Source organism: Stegodyphus dumicola, chromosome 2 (genome assembly GCF_044657685.1).
Source record: "Stegodyphus dumicola isolate Sdum_Otavi_A_Nest chromosome 2, ASM4465768v1".
NCBI lineage: Eukaryota > Metazoa > Arthropoda > Arachnida > Araneae > Eresidae > Stegodyphus > Stegodyphus dumicola.
Genome location: NC_140769.1, coordinates 140799164 through 140812475, shown reverse-complemented (window position 1 = coordinate 140812475; position 13312 = coordinate 140799164).

Here is a 13312-nt window from a genome sequence, read left to right as displayed (position 1 = left end):
ATCTTGGTATTTCTGACAATCATTTTAAATAAAGTTATCGCCTTCCATTTCATAAAGGACCACAAACGGCCGAGCGGTAAAGTCGCTGAACACTGGTAGTTCACTCCGGGGTTCGAATCCCAGTAAACGGGCTGGCTGCATGGGCGTTTTCGTGGTTTTCCCCATATGTAACGTGAATACGAGCCAGTTTCCCTTAGAACGTCCTCCACGAAGGCATCCCTCCCTTTAGGCAGATAGCTTTCGTGTGCTTTGCCATAATTAAATAATCCAATCCTTAATTAAATATAATTTATTTGTAACTTCTACTAGAGCTGACGGTAAGAATTGAAATGCAAATGAATAATATCGTGTGCAGTCTTGATTAATATAAAATTAAAAATATTTGCATTCAGACAGAAAGTTTTTTGAAATATTTGCAATTACTTTATAAGAAAGATTTATTAATAACCGTAATAATTTCTTATTATATTACTGATGATTAGGATTCAGTTCTTGACAATTACATTCTAAATTAGAATTTTAAGGATATAATGGAAATACGCTACGCATAAAAATACATTTTAGGATAACAAAATGAGTTGAATTTTTGTGTTTAAAACTTCTTAAATTCATTTTATAATTATCGTATCCTCGTTGTTAATTGAATCCAGAATGTTGTGTGTCGTTTATATAATTATTCTTACTCTTCCACAGAACCTGCTGATTTATCCAGCCATTAAATAACTGCAGATCATTTCTACATAATCATTGAACTTCCATTAATTCAGTCTCTAGAGGGTTGTATGTTTATATCATAATTTGACTTTATATATAAAATTTATATATATTTTATATATAAAATCAAATATATATATTTTATATATAAAGAATTTATATATAAAAATGATTATTCTAAACCTTATGTTTCTATAAAAATATACTGTGCTTTAAAAATATGGATGATAGTATCAGCCACTTCATAAGCAACAGTTTGTTTAGAAATAAATTATGCAGTTAATGGCATAAAATATTTTCATAAAATTCAAACAAAACATAAAACGAAAATTCTCAGTTTTAGACAATTCGATTTTAAAAAAGTTAAAATAAAGTAGCAGACGATAAAACGCCGAAGGTAAAAATTTACTCTTACAAAAATTTACTCTTACTTTAAAAAAAAAAAAAAAGAAGAAAGAAAGAAATTAAAAAAATAGTTAAAAATTTTAATATCATCTATAATTTTCAAAAAATAGCTTTTCATATAGTATTAATAAATATTCATTACGCATCATTGAGGGAAAATATTTTATATAACTAATTTTCCGCAAAATGTTACTTGAAATTTAAGGTTAAAAATAGCTGTGGCAATTCACTGTAACAAAAATCCATTGACCACATTTGGCGTTATTATCGCTCAAAAAAAAGATGCCAAATTTCAAAACGCGAAAATATGTAAATTCGTGTATATCTTAGAAAATTGTGAATAAAAAAGTCCATTTTTTGCAGATATGCTTAAAAATACACCTACTTTAAAATGATGGTAAAAATTTTATAGGTTATAATTCAAAATTTTTTTCGAAAATTTATAAAAATTATTTAAAAATAGAAATTTAAAAATTAAAACACAAAAAATGGGTAAATTTTATTTGGAATGAACCTAAATTTCGAAATGTGAAAGGAAAAATAATAAAAGTTTAATAAAAAAAAGAGATATTAATAAATATTTACCAAATTCAATTAACATTGAGGAGCTAAAATTTTGAAAGCTAATATTTTAAAAACTACTCGTACGATTTTTACAAAACTTGGTATTCTGGCATAATTTGAGTCGTAGAATCGAAATATGTAAAAATATTGGTATGTTATTTCAGAAAAAGTCCGAATTTGTGTCAAAATACCTATGTTAGAATAGTGCTATATATAAATCTAATATATATCCTAAGTCGCGCTTTCGAGACATGAAGAACGCAATTTGAATTTCGTGAATCGCCCCAGTAGAACGGGAGATATAGCACTGTCCCATTTTTTTTTTTTTTTTTTTTTTTTTTTTTTTGAGCAGTGTACGTTTTGAAGCAAGACCAGCGCCTATGAGCATAGGCAGTTTTCCGACATCCATAGTATATGTTTGATTTACAACTAAAATTCAGAGCTTTTAATAAATTTTGTTTGTAACTGCTTAGAAACTGGCTACAATTAAGTAAGTAAAGAATGTGTCGACGATAATAAGTTAACGATCAGTTAAACAGCTGGAAGAAAAAAATCTAATCCAATTCTATAATACTCTCTGTTAACCGGCTTCCGTTTAACTGGATCTTCCCTTTAACTGGCCGTAAGTATATAAGTATGAAAAATCAAAAACTAAGCCCAAAATTGAAAATTCCGTAATTGTGTATCTTAAATACAAAATAAAATTAAATAAGCTTTAAAACAAGAAACACTTTTTTCATTAACTGTATCTCATACTCCTTTGAACTCAAAAATAAAAGGTTCCCGGAAGAGGGGAAGAGGGGTGAGGAAAATATTCAATAGAATGCAGTTCAATAATATGGTCAACATGTATCAACAAAATCAAAATTTTAAAAGAAATGGGAAGCTCTCATTAACGAAAAGCTATAATAAATGAACAAGTTTATATATGTTTGAAACTAGTATATGTTTGAAACTGTATTATAGATTCGTTTCAGAGAAAATATTAGCGTCTAGAAAAGAAGCCGCTTCATCAGCCTACGCAAAATGTAAAGTCAGAGTGACTTTAAAAATTTGGCGAAACTGTGCAGCCTGTCACCGAATTTACAGCTTTCAGCAGAAAAAAAAATGACTAAATTTGTTAAACATCCCTATTAAGTGTATTTAAAACTTTTGTAATGAATTGAGACATTTCATTAAATGCTTACTTTAACCATAAAAAAGTACACTTCCAGCAATTATGCCATATTTTTTTATTATCCGCTTTAACCGGAATTTCGCTTAATCCCGGTCCCATTTAAACCGGTTAAGAGAGAGTTTGCTTTATGCTACAAAAAGTAACTGTGTAACAAAACTATTTGGATGTAACCGAACTATTTTATCGAACGCCATCTAGTGACAACGAGAATAACTTAAGCTCTGTTGACCTCCAGCTGCGATGAAGATAGATTCTACAATATTATGTTTCCGTGTCTCGGAAAAAATTAAATGTTAGGCGTTTCGCGATGAAACGCCTAACGTTTAATGACGATTAATGATTAACGATGAAACGCCCTTGTTCTGCTGTTATTGTTAGATAAGAAAGATAAGTCACAACAACATAGTACGTATGAATACAATTAAAAATTTTTCATCATTTTTCCATGGAAATTCATTTAATCACTTCAGTTCAAATAAATTTCCTCCTCAGCTTTAAGCAAGACAAGAAACTTTTAACGAAGATTTTTTATTTCCACTTGTAGAAAAGGAAACAATCTTATTCCTAATTTTTGGCATTTATTACATGACTAATGAAAACATTGATTTTGCTTTTCGAGCTATTTAACAGTTCGGTCGTTAATTAACGTCAATGATCTTTACATACCTAAATAAAGTAAAAAGTCTAAGCTGTTATAAATGAAATAAATGGAATCTATTAAAACCTAGGAAACCTTTTATGATAGTTAAACCTTCACATACCACATAACTCTTTCGTCAAGAAAATACGCCTTAATGCCAAAAAATATGCTGCAGTGCTCTCACAAAAAGATATTTTGCAGATATGGAAAAAAATATATACTCCAAAGAATAATATTGCTTTACAATCGCCATCTTGTAAATCGAGAGCAAAATTCCAGATACGAACAGGAAACTATTTGCATTAAACTTAAAAATTAATTAAATTGCTTAATTAAAACCAAGCAATAGTAAACCCTTACCTATTGTCAATTCAAGAAATTAATATTGAAACACATTTTACGAAAACTTAATTCCTAGAAATAAATAAACCAATTTTTAAGTTTTACGAAGTGGCATTATAGAACCTCAAGTTCATTTGACTCCTCTTTTCCACTTTGCAGCTGAAGTGGATGAGCCATTTTCAATCCTAACTGTAAATGTCTTTAGACACTTAACAAACTCTCTTATAATATATATATATACTAGATCGGAGATAATATGAGCGTTTTATAAATACTGTTTTTTTATTAATTACCAATGTTGAAAGAGTTTTCATTAAATACACAATGCACAATAACTTAAGAAAACTAAAAAAAGACACTTATATTTTATTAAATTTTGCATTAAGGAAAAAAATAACGAAACTGAATTAATGATGCTAAAAGTAAGGTATCCTTCTTTTACGTAAATGTAGCTAATTAAGAAAGGAAATTTATTTGAGCCAAACAATGGCAGAATTAAAAAGAAATATTTTTTATTACACGTATAAATAGAATTTCTAATTTTAGCCCCAATTTCGAAAGATTTCTTTCATATTTGGCAGGTAGTGTAATCATACATTTTTAATAAAGGCTTAGAAGTCGTTTCCAGTTTATTCAGGTGCAATTAAGCAAAACGTTCTCTATAATTAATTCCATGAAAGTTTAAAGTAAGTGATTAAAACGGGCATTTTTTTCTGATAATCCGACAGGAATAATATCTGGCATAAGTTTTTTAGGAAGCAGCGGCTCTTCATTGCGTTTTCCTTTCAAAACTATTTCCAGTCTGATTTTTTTAATGAACATTCATTCAAAAATTTCTTTTTAACTAATTTGCATTTTTCGCTTCATTATTTCTCACTTATTCTTACGAAATAGTGTTGACTCAAGAGGCCTTTAAAAAAAAAATACACATGTTTTTCAGTGGAAAATGCAAGGCCTAAGTAAAAGAAGTGCAAAACTGCATGCAATTATGTTTAAATGAATGTTTATGCGAGTGTCTGGATAAAAAGACCAGTGCGTAGAAATGTTTTATAAGTTAGATACTCTAGCACACTGCTATATTTCAAAATCTTTCACTAAGTATCTAATACCAAATGTCGATCTTTAGTATCAAGAGAGATATATATGGAGAAATTGTAGACATTCGTGTCCTGTATGATTTGATTGATTTGATGAATTCAAAGGAAGAAGAAATATTATCCTTTTTCTTTCCAACACTTGCGTTTTCCATATACTATATCACAACAATCTCTGTCAGCTAAATCCATATGTACCCTCATCACTTTTACCACCTGTCAGTCTTTTGATACTCCAGGTGTCTGCCCACGTATAAAAAATAAATTAATTATATCCGTGTGAAAATTAACAGCAATTTTTTTCCCTCCGCTTTTCCTTATTTCTGTTTGCTACACATTTCGTAGAAAACCTCTATTCTGTAAGAAGCCTGTATTTTGTTTGCTTGAAAAAAACGTTTTTGATTTACCACTGTTAAAGCAGCTATAAGCTTTCTCCCTCCCTTTCGCATGCCTTCGTGGTGTAACTGGAAGTACGCTCAACGCGTATTCAGGAGGTGAGGAGTTCGAATCCCTCTGAGAACATTCCGGATTTCATCAGTTTTCTGACATCTAAAAATTCTAAGATACTCTACACATGACAAGAATCAATCTGGAGAATCGTGAACACTTGTCTTGATAAAGCAAAACTTTGAGCGACAAAAACTTCCTCTCTCTAGCAACTTTTCTCTCTAGGGTACAACTTCTTTCACCTCAAACGGAATTATTATTCTATAATTATTTTTATGTGTTAATTTATAGGGACTGCTAATTTTCACTTCAGGTATTTCCATATTTGTGTACGTTTTGCGTTTAATTACAGTTTTAAATGTAAGTGTTTCGTCATGTTTTGTAGCATTTGTTTCAAAAAAAAATCTAAGCCTAGTAAAAGTAATGTTAGATGTTGGTCCGAGGGTCACACTTTCAATTTTTCTGCTGCCAAAATTATTCAAAAAACATCTTCCATTGGAGAACTAGATTTTCTAGAGGCATTTCACATTCAAAAAATATTTCTGTTCTAGTTAACGATCCTAATTCCAATCCAGCTTTGCCTTCGACCTTTAAAGGAATTATATTTTAGTTCTGGTTTCCTCAACAGATGGCGCCACTTGCTTATTCTTATCCAGGCTTTCCTATCGTATCAAATCATTATGTCCTATTTCGTTCATTTGCGGTTTTGCAACTGAGGATGGTGGTTCGATAAAACCCCCAAACTAGTCCTGTGAAAATTTTGAAAATGTAACGCTGATTTTTGTTGTTTGACTTCTGAATTAGTATTTGTTCGGCGTGTTATTGTGTCTTAGTTATCGAAGCCTAACTTTGAATAAATATTAAATTTACAATTATTTCGCTTTTGTTTGCTTAACAATAATTCTAATATGTTTGTTATAAATCTGTCAAAGAAATATGAAAAATTGTTGAAATTAATTTTACAAGGATCGCAAGCATATGTCTAACAGGATATAAAACTTTCCTGATACTTCTTTCCCTTATCGAAGTCTCGTGCCTTACTTGATTTTCGTTAAGCTATAGAGTTGGATTTCTGCTCTATTCAGCTATAAAAACGGGATTTCTGTTCCAGATATATTTTATTCAATGCAGATTGGCAAATTGTAATTGTAAATATAACTGGCTCACATCAGATTGATTTAGTACATAAACATTAAAGCTTCAAACTAAATAGAAGACGAAAGATGAACAGCTTTAAATTCCCAGTTCGATTGCTCATATAATTCCAGCTTTTACACTTTAATTAAACTACAATGAATTTTTAGTAAGAGGTACATTTTAATCGAAAGTTGAAATTTATCTTGTCATTAAGCTGAAATATATATCTTAAACTTGCTCTGAATCATATAAAGAATTATTTATAAGCACCCAGAATAGTTACTGAAATATATTGTAATGGGGAATGTAACTTTGTAATAATGTAAATCTTAAAGCACATTGTAAAACATGCTTAATAATGTTATACGTGGTTATTTATTTCAATATTATTTCCCATTGTGTACGGGTTATCCGGAATGGCTTCGCTTCGCTCGGTTTATTTGAATAACCGTACCCCTAATATTTTGCTATTAATTTTTAAAATATTTCCTTTCAATTCGTCTTTTGCTAATTTTAAGTAAATCTTCATTACCTATTTTGTTTTGCGTTTATTGTAATCGTTTTGATGTGATGGAAGTTGATATATTTCATGCATATACTAGTCAAAAATGACTTTGATAGAAAGAATTTGTGGGTATTTTTTAAATATAACTACAAATATAGCCAAAACGTATCGAATTATTAAAGTCTGTCTATCTTTTGGAATTTTTTTTAATGTTCGATGTGATGCATTTGTAGTGAACTAAATAAAAATTCCGAAATGTCTCTACATTGGCGCCCGAACTAAAAGGGTAGTACATGATGATTCTCTACTCCCAGGATCTCGCGATTGGGTCCACTAAAATCCCAGTCGCCCTTTAAAAGGAGGAGTATATAAGGTATTTCTCCCTCCTTCTTAGCATGTCTTCGTAGTGAGGTGGTTTGCACTCATTCCAGAGGTCTGTGGCTCCATTCCCGGCGAAGGTGTTGCTCATTTTTCACTTTTTTCTGTTTCAAAAAACCCTAATGTCTCTAAACCCACTTTGTTGAATCCCCTTTGTAAAGACGGTCGATACATTCATCTTCAAAACAGTGGGAATGTCTTCTTTTATTTTTAACTTTGAACAATGGTCTTCTAAGTTTGTCGATTCAGGGACGCATAATTTTTTTTTTTTCGATATTTTTTTTCAGACCACCTTTTATCATCCACAACAGCAACGCACTGAATATATACATCAGAGTTCTTTATAGTAAATATTAAAAACGCCTAGATTATATACGTCAAATTTCGTGTTCATTGTGTGGATAATGAACCACGAATTATTATAGTTTTACTCATAAAAAAGTAAATCTACTTCATATGATTTGAGATAATGACAATATAAACAAACTATTTTTCAGTTAATCATTTTAAATGTCTAATTTTGCTGTACACGTGGTACTAAAAAATCTGAGAATTCTGACCTGGAATTTCGGAGTCCCTAAATGAGTTGCCTGGAATACCAGGGCTTCATGGAGTAAATATAGGATGCGTGAGACGAAAGATTAATTACACAACCATTTGTAACAGTCGTGTAAAATTCTTTCTATTATCCAGAATCATGTTACATGATTTGTCAGCACTGAATGAGGGCATTTTCTGTTCCGTTTAGTTAAAATAAAAAAGTTGTTATACCTTTTCAAGCAGTCATCTGTTCTTCCAAGGCCTAGCGAGAATTCGCTACTTCTTCTTTGAATAGGATTTACCGGTTAATGCTTCCAAAATACACAAAAAGCCTGTACAGTGGCGCCCGAACTAAAAAGTGGTGGACAATAATTCGTCACCACCAGGCTTCGTAGACTGGGCTCCCAAATCCCAGTGGCTCTTTAAAAGCGGAGGAGTATATTAAGGTATTTTCTTCCTCCTTCTCGCATGCCTTCGAGGTGTAACGGTGGCACACTCCGCGCGTATGCGAGAGGTCCAGGTTCGAGTCCTGGCGAGGATATTTTTCACGTGTCCTGCTTCAAAAAAATTCTAATGATTCTACAGTGATGCCCGAACTATAAGGTGGTAGACGATGATTCTTCACCACCAGGATTTGGCGACTGGGTCCCCTAATACCCAATCGTCCTTTAAAATGGGCCTACATACGGTATTTCTCCCTTCCTTCTGTATGCCTTCGCGATGTAGCTCTAGCGCACTTGGGGCTATTCCAGAGGTCCATTCGAGAGTTCCGGCGAGAGCACTGCTTGCCTTTGATGTCTCCTGTTTCAAAATAAATGCCTCTACAAGTTATTATTACCAGCTTTAAGCTGTAATATGACCATCTTGTTTAATATTGTTAGGGATTTTTCATTTAGTTAGCTATTTTTAGAAGAATGCTAACAAAGAAGGGCATTAATATACGTAACAAAACTGATAATAAAATATTTAGCAATAATAGCTTAGGTTCCTTAGCAAGCTATCAACAGTTACATATACAATACTGCATTCAGAAACTGTGCAACATTTGAGTATGAATGCCTAGGTCTGTATAAGTAGAAAACTGTATTTTACACTAAGTGGTTAGTGACTTCAACTGTCGCCCCGAAGAGCTGGGGTTTGAATCCCGGAGAAGTATGGATGTTTGTAAATGTATACTGTCTGGGTAGCAATGGGGCACTCTAAACGAGCCTCAAGTCTTCCCGAGAGGTTGGTGGTAGGGAAAGAGGTCGGGAGACCCACATGCACGTTTCCCCGGGGTGCTGTCCCTCAAAGCTGGAGTAAAACTGAGCTAAAGGACTTGTGCTGACCATTGTTACGCAAATGAAATTGATAACAATAACAATACAACATACGCTTGGGGACTTGGAACTGCCGAGTTAAAAGGCACTGTATATTGTTACGGATTTTGTATGTAGTCTGCTATTTTTAGTGGAATTTTAATTAAAATTGTTTTTTCCCCGTTCAATGCAGCACGTGACGAGTTTTAAGAGAAAGCTACTCCGAAAAATTAAAAATACAGGAGCACGCGCATTTTACATTTAAACTGAATAAATGTAACTGACTACTGTGTTAGCTGCGACCGTAATTCTAGTCTTTTGCTTTTAAGAAATCTCGAGAAAACGGAAATTACCAGAACATTCTCGTGCCCGATTAAAAAGCTTTAAAAAGCCGGAGAGAAACATCTCAGTTCAGTTGTTTATTAGTTGTTGTTTACTTAGCTGCGGTAAGTTTTGTTGAACGGGTTAGCTTTCTCTGCGCTTTGGATTGAGTTCTGTTTAATGTTTTAGTAGTTTCTACATATAATTAAACAAAGAAGTCTGTCTGTTGTGTGTCTTTTGTTCGCGCTGCGCGTAAGCTAATAGACCCACGGCTACGAAATTTGGTACATAGGTGCATCTAGACAAGAGCCAGTGCACCTCGAAGTGATTTTTTCGAAATTCGAATTAGAAATTTTTTTATTTTATGTTTTGTGACGAAATCGCGTCATTTTGAGATATAATGGGCTATAGGAAAGCGAGATTTTACTCTACGCACTCCATTTTCACATTGTCATCAAATGTAGGCACTTAGCTATTTTTCGAACTTAAAATAAATTTCGTGTTTCAATAAATTGATTAAATACGAATTTATTTAACAAAGTGAGCTTAACACCTTTTCAACGAGATTTTTTTCTAAAAAAGTTTATGTTTAAAAATGTACAGTTTATTTTTCTTTGATTTTTGCACACGCTAAACTTTCATCCTTGCGACTGCTTTTACAAAAAGAATTTTGGAAAAATGATAATATTTCGTATTTTTAAAAAATGTTTTAAATGAAGCTTCCGAGTACACTTCTCACATCTCACACCTTTAAAAATGTGATTTTGGCAACACTTTTCCTGTCTTATTGTTGTTGATAGATTGTTGATGAAATCGCATCATTTTGAATAGGTTTGGCAACAATTTTTCATCGTATTTCTTATGTCACTGTTTTTAAGAGATTGGCATATTTCATTGTCATTTTTTCATATATATAATACATTTTTATAGATGTTTTTTATAAAGTTGTTCTGCAGAATAAAATTGTGCGCGGAATTTTTTGTTTTTGAGTTTCTTTCATGTTATTTTTTGCTTATTTCACTGTTTGTAAGATATTGAAAAGTTTTGCATGATTTTTTTTCTGATTTTTTTTCTTCTTATATAAGTTGGTTAATTTTTTTAATTAGGATAATTAATATTTGTATTAAGGGATATAGCTTATTTCATTGTAATTTTTGGTGCTACCTTGGTAGACGGTTGTACCGATTTTGGCGATTTTTCTTTTGGCGAGTAATACGACTTATGGTAAACCCATTGCTGGATAAGTTATTTATTGTAACCGATACTTTGTTGTTATTTTATTTAAAAAATAATGCGTTTTATTATGCATAAATTCATGTTTTATATATTATTTATGGCTTCTAAATATTAAAAATAAATTTAATTTTAATTTTTATTTGAAATAAAAATTTTGTTGTTTATAATATTTTATATAATTTTATGTTTTGGATGATGTAATCAATGACGTCACCTTACTTAAAAAGTAATTGGTTTTATTAATATCTATAAATTTAATCTAATGTTTTAAACATTATTTACGGCTGTTAAATATTAAAATACAATTTAATTTTGCATTTGTTTTAAAAATGATTTTATTATGAATAATTATTTAAATAATTTTAATTCTATGCGTGATGTAACCAGCTCCCTAATTGGTTACTGAATATCTGTGCATTACCGCGCCATTTTAAAATTTTATTAGTCATCTCTTCGAATTATTCAGATTTCAAATGGAATGGATATGTCCGTTTCGAAGATGAATGTTGTTACTAGGTAATTACCAAGAATTATTGATATCGGAATAAAAACATTGCCCTTTGAGACCTTATTCTGGCCAACCTGGCTTTCCTAATCAAAGATTTATTTATAAATTGTTAATAGCGGCAGAGGAAATTTATTTTAAAGTTTTGGAGAAAACATCGCTAAAATCTTCTTCAATGAAGTGCGAGAGATGTGGATCACAGATGAAGATCGTTAGAAGACCTTATTATTTTTTTTATTTTTTGTGTGTGTGTGTGTGTGTGTTCCTTATCAATATACGACAGGTAAAATACCTTAAAAAATGTAAGTACATAATTTTCTTTTACTTTATAATAATATACTTCAACTTTTATAAAACAATTAATACAATGTTTTCAAAATTTCCTGAGATATTTATTGCCACATATGTTTTAATATTAAATAATTAAATCCTATAAAACTTATTTTAAAGTATTTAAGTAATATTTTAATCCAATTAAATGTTGGCGCAATGTTTTTATAGCGGTGTTTTTATTCTATTATATGAAAGTAATAATTTAACCTTACTTTAGCATTTTATACTCTTAGTAAATATATTTATTTGCATTTGCCAGCCATCTTAAAAAACAAAGTTTTCAACAAAAAAATTAATCCATTATTTTTATCGATATTTATTTTTAAAATTTCTAATACTTTACTATATGCGTAAAATACGTAAAAACAGCATTTTTCAAGATGGCTGATGACTGTAAAAACCGCGCCAACAATTGCTCTAATGTAAATCGCCAAAAATCCGTGCAACCGTCTATCAAAGAAGCACCTAATTTTTTTCTCTTGAAAATATAAGATAAAATATCATTAATTATACTTTGGTTTTCAAAATTTTTTGTTTTTTGTACTCTTTTATGTTATTTATTGCTCATTTTACTGTTTTTAAGATATTGAAAAGTTTTGAGTGATTTTTTTAAGGAAACAAAGTTCTTAACTTCCTTTACACCATTTGAGTTTTTAAGATTTTGCAAAGGGAAGTTTTATTAGGATAATTAATATTTGTATTAAGGGATATAGCTTATTTCATTGTAATTTTTTTCTCTTGAAAATATAAGATAAAATATCATTAATTATAATTTGCTCTCCAATTTTTTTGTTTTTTGTTTTTTGTATTCTTTTATGTTATTTATTGCTCATTTCACTGTTTTTAAGATATTGAAAAGTTTTGAGTGATTTTTTAGGAAACAAAGTTCTTATTTTCCTTTATACCATTTGAGGTTTTAAGATTTTGCAAAGGGAAGTTGGTTAATTTATTTATTAGGATAATTAATATTTGTATTAAGGGAAATTGCTTATTTCATTGTAATTTTGTTAAACGTAATAACTTTATTTATGAAGTTTTTCTACAGAGTAAAATTCTATGCAGTTTTTAAATTTAACGTTTGGTGTCTCCTTCAGCCATTTTTCCGGTACATTTAAAAGCCAGACGAAGGCTGGCAGCGAAGCTGCTAGTTTAAAATATAACTAAAGTGTGATATTGTACGACTATCTTCGAGGAAAAACCTAGCGTTTTGTTACATTTCTTGTGATAAGAATAAATTTTATTTACTTTTTATCGGACTTGTGCATTCATACTGTTACGAACCTGTACGCACGTAACAATATAAAATTGGATTAAATGTCAAATTAAAGCTGGATTGATTCTCTGTTCTTTAATTCGTCCATTCTCATTCCCATGCAATTCATACCGCAGCTAGTTTGGCGTGTTTGCTTATTCGATTCGTTAGAGAATGGGGGCTTTTTAATAAATATAAAATATGATACTGCTTAACGAATTTTTATACACAGTCTTGTAACAAAACTTGCGTTCCTGCTGGCTTAAAACTACAGAAAGCAAAACTCCTTGTAACATCCAGAACAAATTAGCAAATACTTAAGTTCTAAGATATAGATGAAACAGTCTACTACTAAAATGTAAATAAATTACAAACAATAATGTAACAAATTAACTAAAATCAGTGTTTTTTCCAAAAAAAATAA